General features: G+C 44.2%; 1 pseudogene; it reads left to right on the forward strand.

The window, feature by feature from the left end:
- Positions 1 to 9,372: 9,372 nt before the first annotated feature.
- LOC124723582 lies at positions 9,373 to 9,489 on the forward strand (annotated as a pseudogene).
- Positions 9,490 to 14,945: the final 5,456 nt, after the last annotated feature.

Raw genomic sequence — 14,945 nt, forward strand, 5'->3', positions numbered from 1 at the left:
GAGGGAACTGACACCAGTTCTGCAGGTCTGTCATAAATCCGTAAGAGTACGAGGGGTGGAGATCTCTTCTGAACAGCACGTTGCAAGGCATCCCAGATATGCTAAATAAAGTCCATGTCTTGGTGTTTGGTGGCCAGCGGAAATGCTTAAAATCAGAAGAGTGTTCCTGGAGCCACTCGGTAGCAATTCTGAACGTCTGGGGTGTCGCATTGTCCTACTGGAATTGTCCAAGTCTGTCGAAATGCACAATGGACATGAATGGATGCAGGTGATCAGACAGGATGCTTACGTACGTGTCACCTGCCAGAGTCGTATCTAGACGTATCAGGGGTCCCACGTCACTCCAACTGCACACGCCCCACACCATTACAAGGCCTGCACCAGCTTGACAGTCCCCTGCTGACATGCAGGGTCCACGGGCTAATGAGGTTGTCTCCATTACCCCTACACGTCCATGCGCTCGATACAATTTGAAACAATACTCGTCAGACCAGGCAACTTGTTTCCAGTTATCAACAGTCCAATGTCTGTGTTGACGAGCCCAGGCGAGGCGTAAAGCGTTGTCGTGGAGTCATCAAGGATACGTGAGTGGGCCTTCGGCTCCGAAAGCCCATATCGATGTTGTTTCCGTGAATGCGGAAGGGTTGCACTGCTGTCACGTTCAACTATTCTCTTCAGTCGTCGCTGGTACCGTTCTTGCAGGTTCTTTTGGGAGATTTAATGTTTTACGTATGCCTGATATTCACGGTACACTCTTGAAATAGTCGTACGGGAAAATCCCCACCTCATCGCTACCTCGCAGATGCTGTGTCACATTGCTCGTTCGTCGACTATAACACCACGTTCAAACTCACATAAATATTGAAAACCTGCCAATGTAGCAGCAGTAACCGATCTAACAATTGCGCCAGACACTTGTCTTATATAGGTGTTGCCAACTGCAGCGCTGTATTCTGCCTGTTTACATATCTCTGTATTTGAATATGCGTGCCTGCACCAGTTTCTTTGGCGCTTCAGTGTATCTATTACACAGCATAATCATCATTATCCAGGAATGACGTAGCCACCACTTCCATTCACGTAAGGACACTAGCGCTCTGATTCTGGCCGAGCTGAGAACTGACACAGTATACCATGATTCATCTGCCCTCAAACAACCAAATTTGCAAGTAAAATACGTCAAATACAGACAATAGCTCACACACAGAGATGTGGGTCCCTAACCAGCCAGTATGTCTATTCATCCCAGGGTGGTAACTCCTGACACTGTCGATGCAATGAACTGAGTGGTTGACGAAACATCATAATTCAAGAATCCCAGAAAAAAAATTGTCAGCAAGAAAACACACACACACACACACACACACACACATTGACCTCTGAAGTCCTCTTCACTACTTGCTACGGTCCTTCGAACTTTTTCTTCTTTGGGAAATACAGATTCTCTAGTAGAACGCATTGTCATAGTCTGTACTGGGATAACCTAATCGTATCCTGTCCAATCTCCTCTTGATGCTCCAATGCCTTTATGTTTGCATGTTTAACTTGCTGTAAAACTTCTTTTACCGTTTTCGCGAACTGCTTTACATGTTCACCCTGTGTTCTTATTTTTGGCTGTACTAACTCGAAAGGTGACGGCCTCCTTCTCACATACGCTACTTTATACGGCGGATTTTTGAGTTTACGCACTCACAACCCAACCCAAAGAGACATCCCAATCTAAATGTTGACTATTCACATGTGTGTGTGTGTGTGTGTGTGTGTGTGTGTGTGTGTGTGTGACTATTCACAGAGTGACTTAACATCTTAGCAATAGTATAGTGGACTCATCCTGTCCAACCATTAAGCTGTGAGTGGAATGGACTACTCCACAATTGCTTTACTCTCAATAGATGACATAACTGTTTCATCAGATCACACACAAAATTAGTTCCTTGATCTGTGACTATAGTTTCTGTTACACCAAACTGAAATAACCGATCCTTAACCATGGCTTGGGCTATAGTGCTCCCTTTCTGATCTGATATTGCTGTGATTACAAGGTTAACTTCAAAAATTTCCAAAGAAAAATCACCAAACAGTCGTATGAGTTCAGAAGCTGTTATTTTATTTACACGACCAGTTTCGGCATGTCAATACCGCTGTTTTCAGGCCCCTCTGCAGTCCATGTACAGAGAATCAGATATATAGATGCACGCATAACCGGGTAAAAAGAACCAAGCGTAATATGCACTGCTGGATATTAAAATTGCAACACCAGGAAGAAAAACAAATAAATAAATCTTATTTACTGTGCATTTATATTTTAGTAGGAAGAATACATGAGCAAATATGTAGGTGATTTGGGTGTAAACGGGGTACGAAATTCAGTACACACAGCTGCAACCTCTGACAACAACAACGTTTCTAAATCAGCTGCATGTCGAGTAGAATTGAGCTGGAATGACAGAGCCTAGAACTATGATACATTTTATATTGCTTCAGCACTATACTAGAATTGATAAATCATGTTCGCGTCCGCTCACCGTCCAGAAGTTAGCGACAGAAATAGTCTTTAGTTCATACTGTGCTGCAGTTTAAGTGTGAGTTAGTGTTTTTCGGTTTAGTGCAAAATTTGCGCCATGTGTGATAAATGTGCATGTTGCCATAGGTTACTGCGTAGGAAAGTGGGTTGGTACTTCAGTTGGGCGACTATAGCCAGTAACGTATCAGATGAGTTTCTAGCATGGGACTGTACATTATGCTTTCGAGACACGAGAATCATGGGACAAGGAAGAAAGATTTGTGCCCTTTGGGCAGAACTATAAGTGGTGGGTTTTGAATTAAATAGATTGAAGGAAGAAAGAGGAAACAAGTAATTGGTAAAAGGAGAAAACTTCAGAAATCACATTTCAAATTCCGGTTAGCAATCAATTTCATTTGCTACCTCGGGTATGAGAGAACCCTCAAACTGTTTTGACCAAAGTAGATTGTAGCAGATTCGTAGCGACAACTTTAAGGCTAGGTCAGTAGAAAAGTCAAGTATAAAGAAAAGCTCCTGCCGTTAGGTAGCAGAAGGCGAGAAGGGCGTAGACCAAATGGTACAAGAACAATTAGGTTTAGAATACCAGGTCACAAGCACCGTGAAACCTAATACCAAGATTAGGCACGTGACAGAGAACATATGGAATTTGTGTACAGATTTTGATGAAGAAGATTATGTATTTATACTAGGAGGATCAGGATAGGAAACAGCCTAGCTAGCAGCTTTGAGTATAGTATTAAAGGTGACCTGAAAGAAATAGGTGCAGCAACAACACCATTCATGTCGGGTTTGTGGGGAATTTTCAGCGGCACGACCAGCCGTGTGTTAACACAGCTGTCAGTCGTGTAAACAAAGAGCTGAGTGAGTTGCATTTGACTGAAATAAAATCTCATGTCTGTACATACCTCAGTTTGCAGTTGGGTGATGGGGATGCACTAATCAATAGGAGGGAGAAGGGCCGATTTGTCGAGTATCTTACAGAATGTTTAGGGTGGACCACAAGCACACAAGGAAAACTTCCTGTGGTTACTGGAGTCAGAGGGGCATACATTTTGGTTAGAGTCTGGTTATAGACAGACAGTCTTGAAAGTTATTAGAACGGAACAGTTGCGCCACTATGGGGATGCAAATCAGGTTTTCTTTAAATACACGCTGTAACGGTCGTAAACGTTAGTTACCTTTGAGACTGAACATGGTGAGTTGATGTTAGTCATGAATGCCTTAAAGGTGACAATGGCGCCATTATCAACACCTTACTGATTTTGATAGAGATCGTGTAATAGCGCTACGAGAAGCTGGATGTTCCTTCTGCGTTATTGCAGAAAGACTTGGCACGAATGTAGCCACTGTGCATGATTGCTGGCAGCCGTGGTCACAAGAAAGTACAGTTGCAAGAAGACCGGACTCCGGACGGCCTCGTGCCACTAGCAAGAGGGAAACCCATTATGTTCGGCGTGTGGCTTTGGCGTATCGTACAGCATCTGCAGTAGCAATTTGAGCAGCATTTGGCACCACAGTTACACAACGGACAGTTATAAATCAGTTACATCTAGGACAGCTGCGAACTAGACGCCCTGTAGCGTGCATTCCATTGACTCCAAACCGCCGCCACTTGAGAATTCAGTGGTGTCAAGCGAGAGCTCATTGGAGGGCAGGGTGGAGGTCTGTTGTGTTTTCTGATGAAAGCTATTTCCGCTTCTCTGCCCGTAATGACCGTGTGTTGGTTGGAAGGTGGCCAGTTGAGGGCCTGCAACCAAACTGTCTGTGTGCCAGACACACTGGACCTACATCTGGAGTTGTGGTCTGGGATGCGATTTCGTATAGCAGCAGGAACACTCTCGTGGTTATCCCACACACACTGACTGAAAATTGTACGTCAATCAGGTGATTCAGCCTGTTGTGCTGCCAGTCATGATCAGCCTTCCAGGTGGTGTTTTCCTTCAGGATAACGCTTGCCCACGTACCTCTATTTTAACCCAACATTCTCTGCAGAGTATCGACATGTTGCCTTGGCTTGTTCGATCACCAGATCTGTCTGCAGTTGAGCACATATGGGACATTATCGGACGACAACTCCAGCGTCATCCACAACCCCATCCTTGTATTGACCGACCACAAAGTGACATGCGACACCTGTACAACAAAATAAATGCACGTTTGCATCTTGCATTCAACATTCTCACGGTTACACCGGCTATTAATGTACCACCATTTCACATTTGCAGTGGCTTAACTCGCCTTACGTCAACCCGTGTTCTTGCAATATTAATCACTTAAATATGTTACCTAGATAAATGTATTCCCGTAATTTCATCACTCAGCATTAATTATTTATTGGTGTAGCGATGTTTTTTTTTCGTCAGTGTGTATGTAACAATTTCAGGAGAAGTAAAATTAGTTTGGTTTATCTGAACATTAGTGGACTAAAGAACAAGATAGATACACTTCTTGTATGTCTAGAAGACGTGGAAAACTCTAAAGTGATAGATGTTCTATGCCTGTCTGAACACCGTGTAGCCACCGGGATGGAGATGACAGACATCAGGGCTTGCTGACTAGCATCATTTTCGTGCTGAGTTGACATGAAAAAAAGGAGCTGCAAAACAGGTAAAAGCTGGACACAAGGTAAAAAAATAGTGAAACAACAGTTTCTGTGTGGGTCATTACCAGGAAGCTTGTATTTGCGAGTTGCAACTGTACCAGTCTACAGAAACCCTCGAAGGAACTTTAAGTTATTTGTAAGAACATCTGGATGTGTTATTGAGCTACCTCTCAGACAAGAAGAAACAGCAGTTTTTGGAGACTTTAGTCTACATTTCTTAAAAGAGTGTGACATGGAGAATGAATTAGAGTAATTATTTGGTTTTCCCAGTCTATTTTCATTGGTGAATTTTCCAACTCGTGTGCACAAGGATAGCAGTAACCTGACTGATAACAATTTTGTAGACAGTGGCCATATTGAAACGTTTAAGGTGCACCCAATTGTTAGCGAACTATAACACCAGTTATTTTGCTGCCCGAATACCAAAACTCATCTACTAGTTTTAATGTTTCGTTTCCTAATCTACACTCCTGGAAATGGAAAAAAGAACACATTGACACCGCTGTGTCAGACGCACCATACTTGCTCCGGACACTGCGAGAGGGCTGTACAAGCAATGATCACACGCACGGCACAGCGGACACACCAGGAACCGCGGTGTTGGCCGTCGAATGGCGCTAGCTGCGCAGCATTTGTGCACCGCCGCCGTCGGTGTCAGCCAGTTTGCCGTGGCATACGGAGCTCCATCGCAGTCTTTAACACTGGTAGCATGCCGCGACAGCGTGGACGTGAACCGTATGTGCAGTTGACGGACTTTGAGCGAGGGCGTATAGTGGGCATGCTGGAGGCCGGGTGGACGTACCGCCGAATTGCTCAACACGTGGGGCGTGAGGTCTCCACAGTACATCGATGTTGTCGCCAGTGGTCGGCGGAAGGTGCACGTGCCCGTCGACCTGGGACCGGACCGCAGCGACGCACGGATGCACGCCAAGACCGTAGGATCCTACGCAGTGCCGTAGGGGACCGCACCGCCACTTCCCAGCAAATTAGGGACACTGTTGCTCCTGGGGTATCGGCGAGGACCATTCGCAACCGTCTCCATGAAGCTGGGCTACGGTCCCGCACACCGTTAGGCCGTCTTCCGCTCACGCCCCAACATCGTTCAGCCCGCCTCCAGTGGTGTCGCGACAGGCGTGAATGGAGGGACGAATGGAGACGTGTCGTCTTCAGCGATGAGAGTCGCTTCTGCCTTGGTGCCAATGATTGTCGTATGCGTGTTTGGCGCCGTGCAGGTGAGCGCCACAATCAGGACTGCATACGACCGAGGCACACAGGGCCAACACCCGGCATCATGGTGTGGGGAGCGATCTCCTACACTGTCCGTACACCACTGGTGATCGTCGAGGGGACACTGAATAGTGCACGGTACATCCAAACCGTCATCGAACCCATCGTTCTACCATTCCTAGACCGGCAAGGGAACTTGCTGTTCCAACAGGACAATGCACGTCCGCATGTATCCCGTGCCACCCAACGTGCTCTAGAAGGTGTAAGTCAACTACCCTGGCCAGCAAGATCTCCGGATCTGTCCCCCATTGAGCATGTTTGGAACTGGATGAAGCGTCGTCTCACGCGGTCTGCACGTCCAGCACGAACGCTGGTCCAACTGAGGCGCCAGGTGGAAATGGCATGGCAAACCGTTCCACAGGACTACATCCAGCATCTCTACGATCGTCTCCATGGGAGAATAGCAGCCTGCATTGCTGCGAAAGGTGGATATACACTGTACTAGTGCCGACATTGTGCATGCTCTGTTGCCTGTGTCTATGTGCCTGTGGTTCTGTCAGTGTGATCATGTGATGTATCTGACCCCAGGAATGTGTCAATAAAGTTTCCCCTTCCTGGGACAATGAATTCACGGTGTTCTTATTTCAATTTCCAGGAGTGTAATTCCTGCAGCATAGTCTAATTTAAGTCGAATATATACCATTATCCTTTTTTTTTACTTCCGCTGATGTTCATCTTATAACTTCCTTTCAAGAAACAATTCCTTCCGCTCAGATGCTCTTCCAAGCCCTTTGCTGTCTCTGATAGAATTACATTGTCACCGGTAAACCTGAAAATCTTTATTTCTTCTCTCTGAACTTAAATTCCTTTCCGAATTTTACTCTCTTTTCCTTTACTGGCTCAGTGTAGAGAGTGAATAATATCGGTGAGAGCCTTCATCTCCGACCCGGCCGGATTGCCATACTTGTTCAAGCGCCGCTTTCGGGACGGGGAGGTGTGGCGGCCCTGGATCGAATGCGCTCGGTGGATTAAAGACGAGGGTCGATGTGTTGGCCAGCCTAGACATCGGTTTTAGGCAGCTTCTCACATCCCACTAGGTGAATACTGGTTCCGTCCTGGGGTATAATAGGGTGACGGCAGGAAGGGCATCCGGCAACACCTTAAATTAACAATGCCAAATCCGTTACTAACCACTCGGATCCTGCGCAGATGCGGGACAAAGGCACAAGAAGGAGAAGGAAAAGAAGAAAATAGGTCACAATCTTGTCTCGTTCCCTTCCCAACCACTGCTTCCCTTTCATGCTCTTCGACTCTTATAAATACCGTCTGGTGTCTGTGTAAATTGTATTTAAGCTTCCGCACCCTGTATTTTACCCTTGCTGCCGTCAGAATCCTAAAGAGTGTATTCCAGTCAACACTGTCAAAACTATCCCTAAGACTACATATGCTATAAAGATAGGTTTGACATTCCTTAATCTATTTTGTAAGATAAATCGTAGCGGCAGTTGTAACGCCGGAAATGCATATCCTCCTATTTCCATCTATTGTACTATAAATTTTTTCCTTGTTTTGTTACCTGAAGACATGACATTTCTGTGTCTTTATATATTGTAATTGTTTTACTATTTGTATATACAGGGTGTTACAAAAAGGTACGGCCAAACTTTCAGGAAACATTCCTCACACACAAATAAAGAAAAGATGTTATGTGGACACGTGTCCGGAAACGCTTAATTTCCTTGTTAGAGCTCATTTTAGTTTGTTCTTCCACCTACGCTCAATGGAGCACGTTATCATGATTTCATACGGGATACTCTACCTGTGCTGCTAGAACATGTGCCTTTACAAGTACGACACAACATGTGGTTCATGCACGATGGAGCTCCTGCACATTTCAGTCGAAGTGTTGGTACGCTTCTCAACAACAGATTCGGTGACCGATGGATTGGTAGAGGCGGACCAATTCCATGGCCTCCACGCTCTCCTGACCTCAACCCTGTTGACTTTCATGTATGGGGGCATTTGAAAGCTCTTGTCTACGCAACCCCCGTACCAAATGTAGAGACTCTTCGTGCTCGTATTGTGGACGGCTGTGATACAATACGCCATTCTCCAGGGCTGTATCAGCGCATCAGGGATTCCATGCGACGGAGGGTGGATGCATGTATCCTCGCTAACGGAGGACATTTTAAACATTTCCTCTAACAAAGTGTTTGAAGTCACGCTGGTATGTTCTGTTGCCGTGTGTTTCCATTCCATGATTAATGTGGTTTGAAGAGAAGTAATAAAATGAGCTCTAACATGGAAAGTAAGCGTTTCCGGACACATGTCCACATAACATATTTTCTTTCTTTGTGCGTGAGGAATGTTTCCTGAAAGTTTGGCCGTACCTTTTTGTAACACCCTGTATAAGCTTCCGCACCCTGTATTGTACCCTGGCTACCGTATGAATCACAAAGAGTGTATTCCAGTCAACACTGTCAAACCTTCCCCTAAGTCTACATATGCTATAAAGATAGGCTTGACTTTCCTTAATCTATCTTGTAAGATAAGTCGTAGCAGCAGTATAGCCTAGGGCGTTCCCATCTTTCTCTGGAACCCAAACTTATCTTCTTAGCGGTCGTCTTCCACCAGTTTTTGCACTCTTCTGTAAATAATTCGAGTCATTGTTTTACGACCATGGATTATTAATTTGATAGTTCGGTAATATTCGCACCTGTCAGCAACTGGTTTCTTTGGAATTGGAATTATAATACTCTTCTTCAAATCTGAGTATATTTCACCTGACTCATCTAACTTGCATACCAGGTGGATCAATTTTGCCACGGCTCTCCTGAAAATCCCAGTAACCCTGTAGGAATATTGTCTATTCCTGCCGGCCGCTGTGACCGAGCGGTTCTAGGCGCTTCAGTCCGGAACTGCACTGCTACTGCGGTCGCAGGTTCGAATCCTGCCTCGGGCATGGATGTACGTGATGTCCTTAGGTTAGTTAGGTTTAAGTAGTTCTAAGCCTAGGGGGGGCAACGGCCTTGCCGCAGTGGATACACCGGTTCCCGTGAGATCACCGAAGTTAAGCGCTGTCGGGCGAGGCCGGCACTTTGATGGGTGACCATCCAGCGGCCATGCGCTGTTGCCATTTTTCGGGGTGCACTCAGCCTCGTGATGGCAATTGAGGAGCTACTCGACCGAATAGTAGCGGCTCCGGTCAAAGAAAACCATCATAACGACCGGGAGAGCGGTGTGCTGACCACACGCCCCTCCTATCCGCATCCTCAACTGAGGATGAAACGGCGGTCGGATGGTCCCGATGGGCCACTTGTGGCCTGAAGACGGAGTGCTTAAGTCTAGGGGACTGATGACCTCAGATGTTAAGTCCCATAGTGCTTAGAGCCATTTGAACCGTTTTTTTTTGTATTCCTCTATTGCAGGGGCCTTGTTTCGACGCAGATCTTTCACTGCTCTGTCAAATTCTTTTCGCAATATTATATGTCCCATTTCACCTTCATCTGCTTCCTCTTCTGTTGCTATGATACTGTCTTCAATTTCGTTTCGATTGTGGAGAATCTCTAAATATTCCTTCCACATTTTAGATTTCACTTCTTCGCTTATCTCTGGTTTGCACTATGGGTTCTTGATGTTTATACCATTGCTCTTCTTTTCTTCAAACGTCTCTTTGATTTTTCTATTGCCGGTATCAATCTTTTTCCTAATTTTATGCGTCTCTACAGCCTTGCATTTCTCCTCTAGCCATTCCTGCTTAGCCATTTTGCAGTTCTTGCAAATCTCATTCTTTAAATGCCTGTTATTCTCTTTCGCTTGCTTCATTTGCTGCATTTTTATGTTTTCTGTTTTTGTCACTTAAATTGATCATATTCTGTATTGTCCAGAGATTTTTACTGGGCCTTGTCGTTTTGCTTATTTGGTCATCTCATACCTTTAGTATTTCATCCCTCAAAGCTACCCATTCGTCTTTTATTGTATTCCTTTCCCCTGTCATATTCAAATGTTACCTATGCTCTCTCCGAAATGCTCAATAATCTTTGTTTCCTTCATCTTATACAGCTCCCATCTCCTTAATCCCCTACATTTTTGTGATTTACTGAATTTTAATTTTCAGATCGTAACCAGTAAATTATGGTCGGTCTCCACGTCTGCCATTGGAGATGTCTTACAGTTTAAAATTTGATTTCGAATTCTCTGCCTTACCATTATATTATCAACCCGAAACTTTTCAGTGTGTCCATCTCTCTTCTACGTATACAACTTTCTTACATGACGCGTAAACAGTGTGTTAACAATGATCAGATTATGCTCTGTGCAATATTCTACGAGGCAGAGTCCTCTTTCAACCCTTCTTTCTTGCCCATGGTTCCTACTATTTAACCTTTTCTTCCTCATCCTACTGTCAAATTCTAGTCCCCCATCACAATTAAATTTTACGTTGTCTGAATAATGTCTTTTATCTCATCATTTGCTATTTCAGTCTCGTCATCCTGTGCAGAGCTAGTTGGCATATAAACTTGTACTGCTATGGAGGATATTGACTTGGTGTCAAATTTGGCTACAGTAATGCGTGCACAACGATGTTACTACACCGCCGGGAAAAATAGTACATCTGGAAATACGACGTCGATTTTGATCCATTGAGGGCATATGCTACCTGGGGGATAGTAGGTATACTGATAACGATTTCAATGTCGTCCGTAAACAGATGGCGTAGTGCCGTAACTACCAGAGCTCAGACTGTGTCTACCCTTTAATAGGGAATGCTCACAGCCAGAAGGCTCAGTGTGAAGCAAGCAGGCAACCATGGAACGGAGAAGCACTCGTACTTCCTACAGCCGACGCAGCGAGTTTGAAAGGAGTCAAATTGTAGTCTTCCGAGTGGCGGGATGGTTCTTTCAGGGAATTGCCACACAAGTTGGACGTGCTGCGTCAGTTGTTCAATGCTACTTGTATCAGTGGTCACGTGAACATTTTCACACGCACAGACGGGGTTCTGGACGTCCATGCAGCACAGACGCCCGCCAGGATTGTCGTATTAAAAGGGCTGCAGTGGCACATCGCACAGCTATCACAGCACAGATAATAGGGCTTGTGAGCGCAGATGTGTCAACATTAAGCGTTGCGAGCCGCTTATTAGCAGTGGGACTATGGGAATGCACTCTTCTAGCCCATCTCCCACTCGCACCACATCGACGTGCACGGCTCGACTGGTTCATTTGGAAGATGGAATGGCGTGCCATGAGTAGTAGGGTAACCTGTGTTCTGCGCCACTTTTGATTTAAAATTGATATCTCTGTTTGTTCCCGGCACGGATACCGGACCGTTCTGCTGTTTACAGTACGCTGAGTGTACCATACAGCTTGCAATACACAAGAAACACATGGCGCGTGATCAGGGGTACGTTCATCCGTCAGCGCCATCTACCGTGGCAATGATGCATTTCTGGACACATGTTCATACGCCCTTCGTCCTTCACTGCCGGTCAGGAATCCGCCAAAACAGTTGTCGGTTTTATTAATGTTCACTCTGTATATACAGCGTGAATCACCTAAAACTTGCACCACAAATACTGTGGAAATAGAAAGTCCTTGTGATGTATGGTTTTCACAGAATGGATTGGTAGTCATGGGCTTGTAGTGTTTTTATTACTTGTAAAATGGAATTGTACAGATACAAAATACGCAGTGGACTAACGCTGAACGTCGTAAAATTCCAATTATAAAACTAAAAAGAATTCTGCGCGAACAGGCCATGAAGGCCCAATGGAACCGACCGACCGCCGTGTCATCCCCAGCCAGCAGGCGTCACTGGAGGCTGGTATGGAGAGGCATGTGGTCAGCACACCACTCTTCCAGCCGTATGTCAGTTTACGAGACCGGAGCCGCTACTTCTCAGTTAACTAACTCCTCAGTTTGCCTCACATGGGCTGAGTGCACCCCGCTTGCCAATAGCGCTCGGCAGACCAGTTGGTCGCCCATACATGTGTTAGCCCAGCCCGGCATCGCTTAACTTCGGTGATCTGATGCGAATAGGTGTTACCACTGCGGCAAGGTCGTTGACACGGTTCTAATTATGTGCAACACAAATAAACAAAAGACAAGGGGAGACGTCTGCTCCCAGTTTCTATCTCACATATTCATTTACGGTTCTTTCCCTACGAATGCTACTAATACTATCGGAAATCCTACGATTAACTATGTCATTTATGTACTGCATCAAAACAACCGAACCTTAATTTTGGTACAGCCGAGCTTTGTTATAACCTAAATCGGGCTGGCCTTACGAAGACTTCAACCCAGCTCCTCCAGAAACGAGTTCGATGTCTTAATCACTGTGCCGCGTCGCTCGGTACATGAGATCCATGTACCACGAGGAAGGTACTGTGGATCGAGAGGAGGTGACACCGTTGTATTCTTTACAACCAATCCTCTCAACAATGATGTAACAGAACCCTAGGTGTGTTTAGAAGAACTAACGGTAAAACAACACTCTTTTAAACGACATGTTGGAGAGAGCAATGTCCTCTGACAGGAGAAGCACCTATACAGAAAGAAGCAGGAGAGGGAGGGGGGAGGGTCTCTAAGCCCAGAAGCAGGGAATGTGATTCCATCTTGATTTCTCAGGTCGGATGAGGAGATGTTCGCAGACCTGAACGGAACGAGAGGAGATTACAGTATAATATTTCATTAACATCGAGGTCATTAGACATGAAGTATAAGCTCAGTATGACAATGATAGAGTAAGAAATGTAATTTGGCTCTGTGGAATTGACCAACTGAGAATCTCCTTGAAGTAACTTACATGAATCACGAAAACATAAAGCATGGCAGCTGGTCGGGGATTGAAATTCTACTTTTGCGGAATGTATGTCCTGTCTTTTGACTGCTATGCTTGGTCGCTGCCTCAGACTTCAACGGTTCATTATGGTGCCAGTATTGCCGTTACATTACACTCAACCTTCGACCAAGTAAGTATTTAGATATTAGTTAGAGCTGGACAAGAAAGTCCGCTCTTTCTACAAATGTTTGTCCCACTAGTGTACAATATAGTTTCTGGGTGAAGTACCACAGGTGAAATAGCTGTAGTAACAACTGTCTTCAAAACGATCTTGATGATTCCTTTTCACTGGGACAGTGGTATAAGACAAAGCAATGGGGAGCAACAGCCAATAATAATTTTCTCAGCGTAAAATTCGTATGTAATGGCAAAACAGTTTTCGCCAACAGCAATACATATTTTTCGTGTCAGTGCCAGTATTCTATGCTGTGACAACACATTCATGCAGGGAACTGGTTGCCACTAAGAGGAACAGTGACCTGTGCTATGAAACAAATCGTTTTATTGGCCACAAAACCAGATTTTCTATAACACTATATCACTCATCAGGTAAAGAAAGCTAATATGCTTGTTCACTTATAAGGTTTTCCTCACGTTGATGAATCTTGTACTGTTTACGTTGCACATATAAAAGTAATTAACTCCAGTGTCTCTGAGCCATGTTTATAGCAGTCCGCGGATGGGGATAGCTTGTTTTAAAAATTTATCTGACGATGTAGCCTACCACATTCATCGTCGTACAAGGTAACGCGTGTAACTGCTAGAAATAAAATGTTTTATTGGAAATGATGTACATTAAAACTAGAAACATTTAAGATTTAAGACTGAGTTCTTTCTTTCGAATTTCCTTTCGGTCTTGTTTAACAGTAACTCAATTTCACTCAAGTTTGACTTTCTAATGCTGTCACATAGAATTACTATAATAAATTATAGCGACGGAACCAACCCCTCATCTTCATCAGATAAAGACTAATTTTTTTAAATGCCACATTATTTATTTCGCTATACTTCATTCACCAGCAGTTGTTAGAACACATTGCTCGATTATTTTGAATGTTATCGGTAATACGGTAGCAGCCAAGTACTGTTATTTATTATTCTTATAACTTACCTCCGTCAATAAATTATGATGTAGACTGTCAAAGAAGTAGTTAAATGAAACCTCCCAGATACTAGCAACATTCGGTGATTGCATAAAATATTAATAAACCGTTCTGTGAGAGTATGTCATGAATTACTCCCGTCAGAATAAGTACTTCCCGGTCTATATGTGAGGTTGGGATTAGTAATTATCAATTTTTAAACGTTTTTAGACGGGCATAAACGAAACGACAGGAAATAGATCACTACCTTGGTGATGATTTCAGAACATCGCAAGCGTTATTTGCAAGCAGATATAATTCAAGTTTTCTCTGTGTTTAAGAATTTTAACTATTAACCAGCGTGAAATTTTTACCCAAGGAAAAGGTCATGAGTAGCTTAACATGTCTGTAATAATTGGTAATACACCTAACTTTCGAGTTCAATTTACCTTTAATACTGACGGGTTTACTATTGTAAACAAAAGTTGGTCCTGTACGAGGTGCCCAGCTCGTCATTAGAGCACTTCTGTCTGATATAATATTCATATTATGTCAATGTTAATGTTTTGTAAGAGAGATGTCATCACAGCATGTTATACAGACGGTTTTAAAATCTTAAAAATATTTTATGAATTGTAAGTAATAAAGAAATAACTGATGGAGATAT

Source organism: Schistocerca piceifrons, chromosome X (genome assembly GCF_021461385.2).
Source record: "Schistocerca piceifrons isolate TAMUIC-IGC-003096 chromosome X, iqSchPice1.1, whole genome shotgun sequence".
Classification (NCBI taxonomy): Eukaryota; Metazoa; Arthropoda; class Insecta; order Orthoptera; family Acrididae; genus Schistocerca; species Schistocerca piceifrons.